At 42.0% G+C, this 12,916-nt stretch overlaps 1 protein-coding gene across 1 annotated transcript in view; it reads right to left on the bottom strand.

Moving 5' to 3' along the window:
* Positions 1 to 12,916, bottom strand: part of SNX24 (sorting nexin 24) — an 85,632-nt gene that overhangs the window by 37,335 nt on the left and 35,381 nt on the right. The window lies entirely within an intron of this gene.

Raw genomic sequence — 12,916 nt, 5'->3', positions numbered from 1 at the left:
TCTTTTGGGGGAGGCAGAGACTGTGCACCTGTATCTCCATTGTTGGGAGGCCCCAAGGGGCCTTGGGCAGTGGGGTAGGCCTCATGACCATGCTTAAGAGGCAATGCCAGTCAGCCTACACTTCCAGGTGACAAGAGGAGTTCCATTGATTGGCCTGTGCCCAAATGGCTCCCACAGACTTGTTCCATGTTTCCTCCAGCATCCAGGTTGGGGGAAAGGCGTTGTGTTGGTTTCAGCAAGCGTGCTGCCTAACAGGATCTGTCCCCTATGCTGTGCCCATTGCTCCTTTTGTCCATAATTAATAAAAACAAGCCATGGAAGTTATTTTATCATTTAATGGGGTATCATTATTTCTGCAGGCCGCACTTTTCTTTCTCCACCTTGGACCAATAAGGTCCAAACAAAACATATAGCTGGTTGTGCTGGCTGGTTGTGGGTTTTCCGGGCTCTGTGGCCATGGTCTGAAAAACCCACCACAACCAGTTGAATCCGGCCGTGAAAGTCTTCGACAATACATAAAACATATAGCTGATCATATTCTCCATGCCCAAGAGCATTCCAATTAGATAAAGCAAGAACAAATTAGGTAGAAGGTGCGTGTGGACACGTGTTTGGGATTCATTTTATCAAGGAGCTTAAGTATTGTCTGACGTTTAACTAAATGGATAACATTTGCTTAAATATAGGCTTGAATTCTAAAAACAATGAAAAAGATGAAAAATTGTCTAGGAAGTTTCAGAAGTACTCTATGTAGCTTTTGAACTTATACAGCAAAAACGTAGGACCCCAAGTTAAGCATCTTGAAGCTTATACCAAATCAGACTATTGGTCCATTAAGCTCAGTATTGTCCAGCAACTCTCTAGAAACTCTCAGGCAAAGAAAGATATCTCTCAACATGAGATCCTTTAACTGGAGATTCTAGGGACCACTGAGTGAACAAAGCAGGTGTTCTGACACTGAGTCACGACCTTTCTTCTCCGCACAGGAAACAAAATGATTTGTGATTTGACAAAATTAACTAGACATTTTCAAGACCCCAAACCCCTAAGGATGTTTTAAAAACACTGCAAATAAAAGCTAGTGTGAGAGCTGTAAAACTATTGTCTTTCAAGAGTGTCAAGCAACAATAATTTGTGTTTTGTATTATTAGCACAAGATTTTTGCTACCTTTTGTCTCAAGAAGAGATACTATTATATGTTCCAGATGCTTCAAAAACTACAGACTTGTGAAAACTTTGCTGCATTCTATACCAAATACAAAAGAAATGTGTTCGCTCTAAAGAATCTGAAAACAGCTGGTAGCAACAATGATGGATTTAAGTTATTAACAGGTCAAAAAAAGATGGATGGTGTTCTGCTTTTCTTAATCTACATCATCATCTAGATCTATTTAAAGATATGTGCTGCACTAACAAACTTAGTTAAGGTTTCGATAAAATCAGTAGAATAATCTGCCCCGTTACATTGAGTCTGCATTGATCAATAAAATCACTTGTACTAGGAAAGTACTGTTAAACACTGACAATCCTGGCCATTAATATTATTTAACACACTGTTCACAATCTTTAATGAGGATAAAGAACATTTTGTCTCTTTACACTTATCATACTGTCCCTTCTAGAGATCCTTATAACCACAGTACAAGACTGATTACTCGAAACTAATCGGGGTTTTGGAGGGGGAAGGATACAATAATTTCAAGTAGGTTTTCGGTGAGATTAATTGACACTCTTAGTGGCGCCCTTTTAAAAATTAGATAAAATAGAAGTTAAATGTGTTTGCATTTTCCTTCTCTCAAGATGAACATACGTTCATTTACAGCCATCAACAAGCCTGTTCCACTGTTTCTACGTTCTCTTCCTGAAGTGATGAAGCCACTACTTCAAATATTTTAATCTTGACTTACGGCCTGTCAAAACAAAATATCCATACATAAAAAAGATCATAAAAAGAAACACAGAGAAGAAATGCAGTCACACTGTTTAAGTGCTATACAATTGTGATTCATTTTTTTAGAGATTTCTCAGCTTTTGGTTTATTTAATTAAGTTTAAGTGATACAGAAGTTATGACAATCATATAGAATTGGTTGAAGAAGATGGAAAAAAAGAGCACCATAGAACAAAGGTCAACCACTTCCCCCCTTAAATGTAGCTAATTTTGGCAGCTGCAGGAGGAGAATCTCTCATTGTGTGTGGGAGATATGGTGCTGATCCGCCACAGGGAAGGTCAAAAGCTATTCTCCTCCCATCTAGTTGTTCCTTCCTTTTCACTTCTCTCTCTCTCTCTCCAACCAGGTCCAAGGCTAAGTGCAATTGTGATTATCACCTGCTTGGCCTGTAGCTGTGAGGATTTAAATAGGCACTCGTAGCCCTTGCAAATCTGCCCCCCTTTTCTCCCCCAATGAAGCAATCTCCCACTGTAGGAATTTTCTTGTCCTCCTTTGGCTGAGTCAAGTTTCCTGCAGCAGATCCTACAGGTCCCCTAGGAAAGCTGGCACTTTCTTGTTTGGCTGTGCTGGGTTGCCATAGAGTTGAGATCATGGGCTTGCTAGCCAGCTGGGCTGAGGGAGTTAAATGATCAGTCATTGCTGTTTCCAGCAGTGTTACTGAATGGTAGCTGGAGTTAACCACTGGGTCAAGAAACCCTTGCTGCAGTCAGATGCTTGGGCCAGATAAATGTGGGTCACAATGGTCTTTCCTTTTTGGCAAGTGGGTTTGGATGATCTTGAGGCTGAAGCTGTGCAGCTTGCCTGGCCCTGGACACTCATAAAGCAATCTGGCAGGATCCAGAAAGTTACCTGAGCCCTGCCTCCAGCCAAGAGTAAGATTTCCCTCATGCTTTTCTTGCATTTGATATATCCAGAAATTGAATTAAAATTCCCTTTTGGGGGCTAATAAAAGACATTTAACAGTCTATATTGTACTTTACATTTCTTCTTCACCTCTACGAAGCCTACTGAAGATGGTCTTGTCCAATACATCTGCTCTAAAGAAAGAGCAACTACTTCCTGTTGGAAATGCCATCTCAACTCTATGGATAGCTTCATGCCAACTGGAGGTAGACAGATGAAATTTTGAAGACATTAATAATGGGAATTATATTACTGCTCATCAACACCAAATATCCTATTACTTCTAGGCTGTTACTGGAATAAATAGAGGTCAAATGCGTAGTTCCTGGCGAACATTTATGCATTTGTCTCCATCCCCCATTTTTTATTAAACTTCAAATGCGACCAATGTAAAGGTAAAAGTATAGTAGTGTAAAATGACAGTAGCAAATTGGCTGTGACCTAAAGCTGCATCTTTCAGCTTGCATGGAAATAACCAAACTCATTTAAATAGCTTGACCATCTTCCTGAGCCAAATCAACAGGATCTAAAGGACTGTAGGTGACAATTTAAGGAATATCCTTTCAGTGCCAGCTTTTCAATTGTCCATTTTAAAAAGCAATTACCATATTTAAGTTATTTTAACATAACATAAATGTAAAAAAATAGTTACTTGACATTTGCATTAAAAATGTAAACCACAAAAAATTATTTTTGGTCTAATGTTTTAGACATTTCTTTGAAAGACTGCTTGTGGATTTGCAACACATACAAATAGCAGCCACATTATTAACATGTTATAAAGAAAATCTATATATCTAATTCCCACATTTGCTCCTTGCCTATGAATGCCTAAATCATAGGTTAGCGGCCTATGAATGATGGCCACTAACCTGGATAGTTTTAAAAGGAGCACAGTGAGCCCAGCAGTGATGCAAGCTGGGAGCTGCTCTGGCCTGGTCTGTGACAATCAAGGCAAAATAAAATCTGTGCTGGAGAGAGAAAGGCATGAAGGATGGGGTCTGAGGCATGGCTACACTCCCAGTGGAAAGGGAAGGTGTGGGAACTGTTCCCTCTTCCCCTCCCCCTGCTTCCCCATTGAGCAGGAGCCAAAGAGTGGGTACTCAGCGAGGGGGTGAGAGAGAGAGAGCGAGAGAGAGAGCGAGCGCAGAGGGATTAAGAAACAATTATGACAACTTGTGTATGGCACACATGGAGAGGACTACAATGGAAAAAGAAAGAAATTAAGGATAGTGTGTACATGACACCAGAGGAACACAGAAAGAGAGATTAACAACAGAATATATGTGTATTAATATGGGGGATGTCAGTATATGTGTGTGTGTGTGTGTGTGTGTGTGTGTTTCAGAAGACACCGAGGATGCAGAAAGAATGAGTGACAGCCAGGCTTATGGGATAAATAACAAGTACAAGATAGGCATTGGGGGAGGGAGAAACAGAGAGATAAAAAGTGAGAAAAGGCGTGAGAGAGAGCAATGGGAGCAAAAATGGAGGGATTATGATGGCCATTCCTGCAATCTCTTTTTGGGTTCCCAATTGTACATTATACTTCAGCGTGCTGAAATGAAATGTCCTTCCCATTTTTTCTGGTTGTTGTTAAATGCTACTATTTAAATTAAGCAATTTAAAAATCAGCTTGCATCAATTTAATTTTCCAAAAGAATTATTTTCCTAGACAGCTCTCATATTGTTTTCATTTAATTATTTCCTGCAGTTATGTAGGTCAAGCAAGCCACAGCTAAAGCTGCAAGAGACACTTACAGCCTGTCTTTGTTTTTATTTTTTAATTATGTATGAAGAAGATGACTGAGCAACTAAAATTGTCAGGTAGGGCCAAGCTGCTCTTTAATGTCAGAAGATAACTTGCTAGGTTAATGTTAGAGGATTATTCCTTCTTTATAAAAGAATCAGATACTGATTTTAAATATCTGGTTTTCATTCAGTGTTCAACCTAAGATGCACTAATATGTCCCAAGAGATTCTGGTTAAGTAAAAGTCAACACTTTAAAGAAAAACAAAAAACCCACTGGGGCTCTCCACATAGGATCGCCTATACTCTTTTCCACTGAAAGATCCAAGCAGAATTGTAACTTCACCCACCACATGCTGTGCTGTCTTTGATTTAGAATACTCCGCTTGGGTCCTAGCACCTAACTTATAGAACTAGGAATCAAAATTCTTATTCTAACAATGAACTGCTTCTGTTAAGCTAAAATGCTTTTTACAGCCTCTGATACCTAAGCATCATGTTAACAAAATACAGAAACAAATAGCAATACAATTGTTCTGCTGAAAGGTTTAGATATTATCTCTATGTTGATACTCAGAATATAAATACAGACCAGAATTTAGAGCTATGAAACTGGCTGACAGTAAGATTCACTGACAAGGCATTTCATTATGTGTATTACATCTGTTAGTGACCATTTATTGAAGTCATGAAACATGAGGAGAGAAATTAACTTAACAAAAGTGCCCCAATATAATATACAATTCAATTTTTTAATTTAAATGTTTTCTACCATCACTCATATCATCACCATATATATGCTGGAGAGATAAATATTTTGTGTTCAAGCTGCTTAGTTGGATCTAACAAAGTGCTGATAGTTACAGATCTATTCCACTTTCCCCTTTTGCCAGAAGTCCTTTCTGAACTGGGAAAGTTGATTCTTGGGATCTCAAAATTGGTGTGGAATAAGAAATATTGATTGTTTGGCTGTAGTGAGGAGCAAAAAGGAAGAGAAACTTGTCTTCCTGTCTCTTCTGTCACAGCAGATCTAGGGATGGAAGAAGGGACAATTTCATCCCTTTGCACTTCCTCACTGCAAGGAACCAGACCATGTAGCTATTGCTTTATGTAGGTCCTGCAAGCCTGGGAAACAGTTTTGTTGGGTTTAGAATAGATGCTGTGGGGAAAGGAAAGTGGGAAAGATCCAGTATCCTTGTGTGAGGATTACTGGATCAAACCCAGTATGTATTTGAAAAACTACAAAAGTTATTGTAACATCAAATTAGTGCTTAAGACAGGTATATCCTTGCTCAGTCGCAAAACCTTTACATTAGCATTATAGTAGAGACACATTAGAAAAAGACTCCTGCATATATCTTTCTTATTGGAATTACTAAGTAGTAATATGAATGACAAGTATTTATTATATATTATAACCTACAGGTTGACTGTTGATTTTCTCTTTATCTGGATTCAATGTGATCATAATTATGGACACTTTCAGATGTGTAGTCAAATTAAGTCTGTAGTAGCAGAACAAAAGTTGTGTCCAGCAGCATCTTAAAAACCAACAACATTTTCCAGGGTATAAACTTTTGTGAGTCAAAGCCCTTGGTCAGACAGGATGAAGAAAATTATATGACATATCATCAGATAAGTTTTGACAGTAGCAGGTTAGACACTTATTGAACTTTTAATAATACAAATATGTTCTATGTTTACATGTTTTAAGATGCACATACTCTAAGGAATAATTCATATTAAACACTTGATTAATAAGGGAAGACAACTATAAATGTAACAAGTGAGAGAATAACCTAGTGCACATGGCACCATCACATGTCCACTGAATGGCAGGGAGGGAGAATGGGAGTATGCTGGCCCAACGTCCTGCCCCTGGGCAGTTGATTTCAGAGGCCATCGAACAGAGCAAGTGGCTAGGCAACCTCTTTCTCTATGATCAGTGACAATGGTTTTGGAATGTCATTGATCAGGGGAAGGGAGAGTTATACTGTTCTAACAGTTAGAAGCGATGATTGAATTAGATCTGTTAAATTTATTTTCTAATGGTAAATACTTATAAATTTTCATACAGCATTGCCTAGGCTGGTTATTTTCACAAGCTAGGAAAATGCACATGCTAGGAAATTCCACAAGCTAGGAAAAGAGCCCTTAGGGCAGTGATGGCGAACCTTTTTGAGACCGAGTGCCCAAATTGCAACCCAAAACCCACTTATTTATCGCAGTGCCAATACGGCAATTTAACCTGAATACTGAGGTTTCAGTTTAGAAAAAACAGTAGGCTCTGAGGCACGCGTTACTCGGGAGTAAGCTTGGTGAAGCAACTGTGCAACACTTTGAATGGGTGAATCACTACCCTAGGAGGGTTTACTCAGAAGCAAGCCCCATTGCCAGCAACTGAGCTTACTCCCAGGTAAAGATTGTGCCCAGGTCAGCCTAAATGTGTGTCTGTGTGTGTGGGTGTGTGGGTGTGTGGGTGTGATTTTCCGCCCCCCTTACATGACGAACTCTGTGCGTGCGTGCCCACAGAAAAGGCTCTGAGTGCCACCTCTGGCACCCGTGCCATAGGTTCACCACCGCTGCCTTAGGGGGTGGGCGGGTTATTAAGTTGAATTAACAACAACAACAACGAGAGATGGTGGATTAAAATAAGGAATTTCATGGTACTGAAAAAATTAACTAATAATGTTGGAATACTACAAGGAAGAAAAAAGGAAGATATTTTAGGAGAATCTCTATATATACAAAGCTAACAGTGACTTTGTTAGTCATGCCCTAACGCCGAAACGGCTGGGCGGATCGCTCCCAAATTTTCACATGACGTTCCTCCCTGTTGCAGGCAGGTAATCGGACCTTCAAATCGCCGAAAGTGGCCAGGCCCCTCTAGTTTGGAATAATTTTGCAAGGTATTTAATGAAATTTCCAGGCTTGAAAATATGTAGCAATCTTTTATAAATACAGAACCGGTCTTGGATATAGGGATTTGTACAACATATTTCTCTATATAGATTGTATATGGAATCTATTGCCAACGATGGAAGTTTTTCTCTGTCTTTTTCCCTTTCTTCTGTCTTTGTTCTTTTACTGTTAAGTTTGCTATATGTTGGTATCAATCTCAGTACCAGTAAATAATTGCTCTATTATGTATTGGAGATGGAGATGGGATTGCTGGAATATTGTCTTTTTTTAATGCTTTGCAAATTTTGTGTATTTGTGTATTTCCCTTTTCTTTTTTCTCTTGTTATATATAAAAAATAAAAAAAACTATTTAAAAATGTTCTAATAACCTAATCAAATATTGTCAAAGCTTTTCACAGCCAGAAAAACTGGCTGTTATGATTTTCTGGGCTTTGTGGTATGGTAGTTTTTGCTTCTAACATTTTGCTTGCATCTATGGCTGGCATCTTCAGAGATAAGATGTTTTTCTCACCACATTGTACCATGGAGAGAAACGCATCTTACTGTGATATGCCTCTGAGGATGCCAGTCATAGATGTGGGTGAAATGACAGGAGCAAAAACTACCAGACCATGGCCAGAAAGCTCAGAAAACCCACAACAGAAAATCTAACCAAATTTGCCAACTTCCAAGATTTCTTTTAAAAAAGAAAGCAAATCTCTTTCCCCTTTCATTGTGGAGAAACAAGGGGAAAGGAATTTCTGCAATGAATAGGGCCAAGAGGCTTAAAATAAAGAATGCTGGGAATTTAGTGAACCTGATAGATTGTTATAATGTTGTCATGATACAATGATATGTTAATTGCCAATTTTATTTATTTATTTTAAATATCTCAAATGGCAGGAAGAAAATGGCTGCTGTGAGGAAACGGGAGCATAGAAGAATCACACAAAGCCCATTTCCTAAGAGCATCCAAAACCGCACAAACAACCATTGTTCCTCTTTGCCTCCTCCATGTAGCAATTCTTGAGGTATTTGAAATATCCTGTTACCATATATAGTCGTGTATAAGTTGAGTTTTTCAGCCCTTCATTTTGGCTGAAAAATGCCCTCCCCGACTTATACGTGAGTCCCCACTTACCAGCAATTTGAAGAAGGCGTCTGGAGCTGCTGCCTGCAGAAATGGCTGCTTGTTGCTGCTTGTCTGGGTGTGGGGGAAAACCCCACCCCGGACTTCCCTGGAAGGCAAAGGGGAACCCCCCCAGCTGGCCAAATCGCCGCCCGGGTGGTGGTTGGTGCAAGGCTGGGAGATTTTAAAAATTGCGATTTGCATCGCAGGGGCTTTCCTGCGGCCGCACTATAGCCCAGCGCCAAACACAGCAGCAGTAGCAGCCGGGATCGCAGGACTTGGAGCTCTCCCCTTTCTTCTCCCAAAAGCTGTGTAAAATTATCAACCCCAAGGGGAGGGTGTGTGTGGATTAAACCTCAAGACAAATTGGATTTGGAACAATGAACCACCATGGAAATGAATGGCATTGGCTGGCTACTGGGTGGGGGAATTCTAGCTGAGTGTCAAACACGTGTGCTTTACAAAAAAAAAAAAGAGAGGGAGGGAGGGAGGGAGGGGGAGCAGAAGGAAAGGAGTTTTTTTCTCCCTTCCTTAGCTTCTCTTAAAGAATGGCTTTCTGTCGGGGAGAGGTGGGCGTCCTGCAGCCCAGTGCATAAAAGCTCCAAAAAGTGCACCTTGCCCCACATTCCAAATATGTTATGTAAACAAGCTCCAGTCTAAACTGCAAACTTGTCTTTTCTTTAAAAGCTTCTTTTTTTTCAAATAGCTTCTTAATCTACAGCTCCTTAGGGATGAGTTTGGCTCTTGATTTCAGCCCTGTACTTAAGATTGGGGGGAGGAAAAAGCGGGGAGCGATGCGATGCAAATCTATCCACAGCTGTTAGCAATGGCTGGTGCAAGGCTGGGAGATCAAACAAAATAATGCAATTTGCATCTGAGGGGCTTTCTTGCGGCCGTACTATAGGCCAGCGCCAAATGCAGCAGACACATAAATATAAGGAAATCCTCTTCGCCTCCCATGGGGCTTGGGTGACGCTCCTTCCATGAGAATCCCTTCGCCCCCTCCCCACTCTTTTCTTCTGCTTCACCCCCCCCCCCCACGCTCCCCAGGGGTTCTCCAGCTTCTCTTTGTTTGCTTTAGACAAGTAGGGTTTTTAATGCAAATTTTGATGCCCAGTCCTGGGCTGCTGGAACTGCACCTCTTCCCCAGTTTCTTCCCTCCTCCTCCTCCTTTGGGGTGTCTTTTTGTTGAAGGAACATTGGAAGTGGGGGTGTCTTGTTTAATCTGGAAGACCCTATAGATTTATGGGGGGGGTGTCTTCTAAATTGGGTGAGTTCACAGCCCCCGTTTCCCAAGACTATCCTTGGATTTATCCAACAGGAGTTGATGGATTTTTAAAACAGCCTCCCAGATTTTTCAATCCGGATTCTTCCTAAAGGGTTCCAATTACAATTCGGGTTTGTTATCTGCTTTTGGCTACCCAGAGCAGATGCGAGGCAGCATGGAGAGGTTGGGGGTTTACTCACAAGTAGAGCACTGCTCAGTTACATGGGGCTTACTCCCAAGTAAATGAGCACCAGACTATGGTTGCCCCACCTTGCAGAGATGTCCGGCTGAAAACTTCACTCAGCCCTGAAACCAACTGCACTTGTGATGGTCTCGTGACCTGATATACCTTGCAGGGGTGTTGTGATGGTAAAAAGGGTGTTTTAGCTTGGTTGCTTGGTTATTGAGCTAAGGTTTTTGCACTTTTAAAGTAGTTTACTGTTTTTCTTTGAAATAAATATTCAAAAACATTTAACCTACTGATGCCTCAATGTAATTTTATTGGTATCTATTTTTATTTTTGAAATTTACCAGTATCTGCTGCATTTCCCACCCTCGACTTAAACGTGAGTCAATAAGTCTTCCCAGGTTTTGGTGGTAAAATTAGGTGCCTCGACTTATACGCGGGTCAACTTATACACGAGTATATACGGTAATCTCTTCTTCTCTATGCTAAACACTAAAACAAAGACATTGCATATGAGTCCATAGTCCTCTGGTTCATAGCACAGCCTCTTTATCCATTATGCTCCTCTGCAGCTTTCTTTTTCACGTCAAGAAATAAGCAAGGACTCTTCATTCTCCTACAGGGGTCATTTCATATGTTATTATAGAACAATTTTACACATTTTTGATACTTTCATTTGTTTCTTTTCCTCTTCCAGTTTCTCTTTATTTTTTCCTGCTTCTTTCATTGTACCATCATAAGCAGAGCTACACCCTTCAAAGACCATGGAAGTCAATGGGCTTTCAAGGGAGCAAAACAAAGTTGAACTAATCTGTAACTATTGTTCATCAAGTGTTTTATGCGCAGTCCTGCATGGGACTGTGCAGGCGCAGGCTGGCCACAGAACTGACCAGAAGGCTTTGAGAAGCTTCAGAGTGCTTGGAGCACTCTCCCCCTCCCCACTGGAGCCAACAGCAAGCTGGTTTTTCATCCAAACAGTCACGTAAAAGGAGGAGCAGGGGACGCTCCTCTCAGTTCTCCCTTCACCGTGGTGGAAGAACACCATTAGCAGAGACAATAGCCCACAGGAGGGAAAAGAGGGTGGGATGTGTGCCTGCACAGAAGACGCACAATGAACAACAGTTATAGATAAGTGCTTGGCCAGAGAGACAAGTTGGGACTGCTACTGGTGTACTATGCACTATACAAAATGGTTTTATAAACTGGCTTGGATAAATGATTAGGAACTGTGGTCCATGGATGTAGGTAAGGAAGGGTTCTCGGGTTTGAACCCCCCCATTCATGTCAGAAGCTCCGCCCCTCCGTTTGTGGGTTTTAAAAACATTTTAGTGCTTTTTTGGTTTTTGGCCTGCAGGGGGCGCATTGTTTGGGCTAACAGCACCAAACTTTCAGGGATTGTTTGGGGGACTCTCCTGATGATACTACCCAGGTTTGGTTGAGTTTGGTTCAGGGGGTCCAAAGTTATGGACTCCCAAAGGGGGTGCCCCATCCTCCATTGTTTCCAATGGGAGCTAATAGAAGATGGGGGCTACACCTTTGAGGCTCCATAACTTTGGACATCCTGAACCAAACTTCACCGAACCTGGGATGTATTATCAGGAGAGTCTCTTATTGATACCACCCAGGTTTTGTGAAGTTTGGTCCAGGGGGTCCAAAGCTATGGACTACCAAAAGGGGTGCCCCATCCCCCATTGTTTCCAATGGGAGCTAATAGGAAATGGGGGCTACACCTTTTAGGGTCCATAACTTTGGACCCCCTGAACCAAACTTCACCAAACCTGGGTGGTATCATTAGGAGAAACTCCTAAAGATACCCTGAAAGTTTGGTGCTTCTAGCTCAGGGGTAGGGAACCTGCGGCTCTCCAGATGTTCAGGAACTACAATTCCCATCAGCCCCTACCAGCATGGCCAATTGGCCATGCTGACAGAGGCTGATGGGAATTGTAGTTCCTGAACATCTGGAGAGCCGCAGGTTCCCTACCCCTGTTCTAGCTTAACCATTGCACCCCTGACAGCAGGCACCCCCCAAATTTCCCCAGATTCTCCTTTTAAATCCACCCCCTTCGGCATGGATTTAAAGGGAGAATCTGAGGTCCTCAGTTTAGAAGAAGAAGAAGAGTTTGGATTTATATCCCCCCTTTCTCTCCTGTAGGAGACTCAAAGGGGCTTACAATCTCCTTGCCCTTGCTCCCTCACAACAAACACCCTGTGAGGTGGGTGGGGCTGAAAGAGCTCCGAAAAGCTGTGACTAGCCCAAGGTCACCCAGCTGGCGTGTGTGGGAGTGCACAGGTTAATCTGAATTCCCCAGATAAGCCTCCACAGCTCAAGTGGCAGAGCAGGGAATCAAACCCGGTTCCTCCAGATTAGAATGCACCTGCTCTTAACCACTACGCCACATTGAAAGTGATGCTGTTTCAGGGTGGGGGATAATCCACCCCAAAACAGCATCACTTTCAATGTTGTTTAACTAGGGACCCCATATTATCCCTTTAAGGTGGATTTAAAAGGAGAAGTTGGGCTCTCTAGTTTAAACACTATTGAATTGATGCTGTTTGGGGGTGGATTCCAGCATCACAGCAGTTGGCCGGGAGGGGGCGGCGCAAAACTCAGATTTTGCACCAAGCTCCATTTTCCCTCTATGCCTCTGCCCAGAGGGGAGGGGCAAGGGAGGGCAGGGCAGGGGAGTCTGCCATCCCCGACCTCGGAGAGCTGCTTTTATAAGCGCTAGGCCAGGGGCGGGGCTTGGGGAGGCATGGCCATGCCCTAGGGGCAAATGGAGGTGTGGCCCCACCCCTGAACCCCCCCATAAAAAATCTATACCTATGTC

Source organism: Sphaerodactylus townsendi, linkage group LG07, assembly GCF_021028975.2.
Source record: "Sphaerodactylus townsendi isolate TG3544 linkage group LG07, MPM_Stown_v2.3, whole genome shotgun sequence".
Taxonomy (NCBI): Eukaryota; Metazoa; Chordata; class Lepidosauria; order Squamata; family Sphaerodactylidae; genus Sphaerodactylus; species Sphaerodactylus townsendi.
The sequence above is the reverse complement of the archived record's forward strand: the minus strand, read 5'-3'. Positions and strand labels throughout refer to the sequence as shown.